The following is a 3,262-nucleotide window of genomic DNA, read 5'->3' as shown; positions in this document are numbered from 1 at the left end:
CTGCGTGGTGCCTTGAGCGAGTGTCTTCTACTATAGCCTCGGGCCGACCAAAGCCTTGTGAGTGGATGTGGTAGACGGAAACTGAAAGAAGCCCGTCGTATATATATATATATGTTTATGAATATATATATGTGTGTGTGTGTGTGTGTTTGCCCCCCCCCCAACATCGCGTGACAACCGATGCTGTTGAGTTCACGTCCCCGTCACTTAGCGGCTCGGCAAAAGAAATTGATAGAATAAGTACTAGGCTTACAAAGACTAAGTCCTGGGGTCGATTTGCTCGACTAAAGGCGGTGCTCCAGCATGGGCGCAGTCAAAATGATTGAAACAATAAAAGAGTAAAAGAGAGAGTATATGAATGTCGTTATTAAGTTTTATTTCAACATTTCTGGCTAAGAGGGAAAGAAACAGTTTCTAAACTAGATCCAACGCTCTCCTTCATTGGAATTTCAACAACATCAACATGGCTATTTTTATATGCATATATGTTTTTACGTATACGTGTCGTTTGTTTCTTTTGTTTTATGTATATCTTCTCATGCATATACTTGCATTCGTAGATATGCTCATATATCCTTAAATGATAAACTTCTGGAAAGTCTTACAGATTTTTAGAATTACGGTGAGGGTTTGGATCTACAGCCATCGAATCAATTTTCTCATTTCCAGTTTTGAGAAACCTAATTTTTCAAGACTGGTATTTAGGCAGGGTGTTACATATCTCTCCGCCCCAATAATTACAGGCATAAACCTGAACTTGTAATCCGGATAGAATGACTGTAGATTTCTCAATAGTCCAACGTAGGGTAGGTATTCTCTTTTTCACTGATCTTCAGCTTTATATTAACATCCGCAGGGTAGCTGGTTTCCAGAACTGTACAGTTTCACTACTCTCTCCCAAACCATTATATCAGGTCTATTGTGTTTACATTTTATTGAAGTTTTCACTGAGACTTTCTACCAGTAGTCCCTTTTATTATGAGTGGCTATGGCTTCCACCAAACTGTGGGCTCTTATTTCTTTGCTCTCGGGGTTATTCGTTCGACGGATCTCGTTATACAATGTTCGACAGATCTCGTTATTCAACACCATATGTCAATGGGTAGATAATACCATGATGACATTTTTGGATAACTCTTTATGATGTGGGTGATATTTTTAGTTTACGTATGTATGTATGTATGTATGTCTATTCAAAAGGTAAGATCAGGAGATGCTCAATATAGAAAACAAATAATTCAAACTAACATCTCGATGAGTTTATCGATGAATAAATCCGCTGTATATTGAGTGGCTATAAAAGTAATCCAGATGAACTGATATGGAGCTACTGATGCAAATATATATGATTGGGTTTGTTATATAAAATATACATATATGCATATACACATGTATATGCACGAGGCTAGCAATTTCTCACCCCAGAGATCGACTTGTACTTATTGCATCGACACCGAAGAATTTGAACTCACAACAGAATGTCGGACGAAATGCCTGGTGTATTCTGCCAGCGCGCCGACTTGACCGATATGAATGACTTTATAAATAAAGGGCCTGATCCTGCTCTGCGAGTTTTGCAAAGGAAATACAAAAAAAATATATATGAGCAGGAAAGAAATATATTTCTCCATGCGTCTTATAAAACCCCATTCTAAATAGAAAAAGAAAACTATGACAAAATTCTTCAATAAATTTTGAAACTGGCAATAACCTTGATCCGGATCTAAAAATAAACGCAAATCCAAAGAAACTAGGGAATTTAAAGTAGATACATTCTCATAATAGCAGACTACAGAAATAGGGATATAGAATACAAGGAAAATACAAATAATCAAAAGAAATCAATATATATTTTTGTAAGTAGAACAATAAGATAAAAATAACACGCGGAAATTGAGGGATATAAACTACAAAACCCAACACAATATACGTATATCACAGAGAAGGGACTTACAGCAACAACATAATTGAAAATTTACAAACAATAGGTTTCCGAAGAAAATTTAGCAACGGAAAGTATTAAACATGGAACGTGTGGACGTGTTTGAAAACTTAAAATCCGGGTATAGTTTTATGGAACAAAGAATGTAAATGCCAACGTTCTACATGTTTTGGCTAATTCCAAAATATTGTATTAATTCCGAGATGACACAGTATAAACAAATAAAACTTTAAGTCCGATTATAAGGGATTCAGTGAAGGTATACAACATTATCGATATCACCAGGTTAAATGAAATTAATATACATATTTCTTTACTGCCCACAAGGGGCTAAACATAGAGGGGACAAACAGGCACAGACAAAGGGATTACATTGACTCCAGTGCTTAACTGGTACTTTATTTATCGACCCCGAAAGGATGAAAGGCATAGTCGACCTCGGCGGAATTTGAACTCACAACGTAACGGCAGACGAAATACCTATTTCTTTACTACCCACAAGGGGCTAAACACAGAGATGTCAAACAAGGACAGACAAACGGATCAAGTCGATTACATCGACCCCAGTGCGTAACTGGTACTTAATTTATCGACCCCGAAAGGATGAAAGGCAAAGTCGATCTCGGCGGAATTTGAACGCAAAAGGTAACGGCAGACGAAATACCCCTAAGTATTTCGCATGGCGTGCTAACGATACGCCACCTTTAAATGAAATTAATATATAGCACGTCATTAATAATCAAAATGGATGAATAAAAATGAATGATTTCTTAATTGTTTTTTTCTGTGACGGTAATATCTAAGATAATTTAAAGCAGAAAGTTCTTAAACATAGGTAAATGAGGACAATCAAACATATATTGTATGAGAGCAATTTGTCCGATGCAGATGATACAAATTAAATGCACAAATACATATAGGACATAGATGTATAACATAAACTTAGACGCAGGAGTGGCTGTGTAGTAATTAGCTTGCTTACGAACCACATGGTTCCGGGTTCAGTCCTGCTGCATGGCACCTTGGGCAAGTGTCTTCTACTATAGCCTCGGGCCGACCAAAGCCTTGTGAGTGGATTTGGTAGAGGGAAACTGAAAGAAGCCCATCGTATATATGTGTGTGTGTGATCGTGTTTGTCCCCCAACATCGCTTGAAATTGATGCGAGTGTGTTTGTGTTCCCGTAACATAGCCGTTTCTACAAAAGAGACCGATAGACTAAATACTAGGCTTACAAAGAATAAATTCTGGGGTCAATTTACTCGACTAAAGCTGGTGCTCCATCATGGCCGCAGTCAAATGACTGAAACAAGTAAAATGGT

The sequence above is a fragment of the Octopus sinensis genome, linkage group LG12 (genome assembly GCF_006345805.1).
Source record: "Octopus sinensis linkage group LG12, ASM634580v1, whole genome shotgun sequence".
NCBI classification, from domain to species: domain Eukaryota; kingdom Metazoa; phylum Mollusca; class Cephalopoda; order Octopoda; family Octopodidae; genus Octopus; species Octopus sinensis.
The sequence above is the reverse complement of the archived record's forward strand: the minus strand, read 5'-3'. Positions refer to the sequence as shown.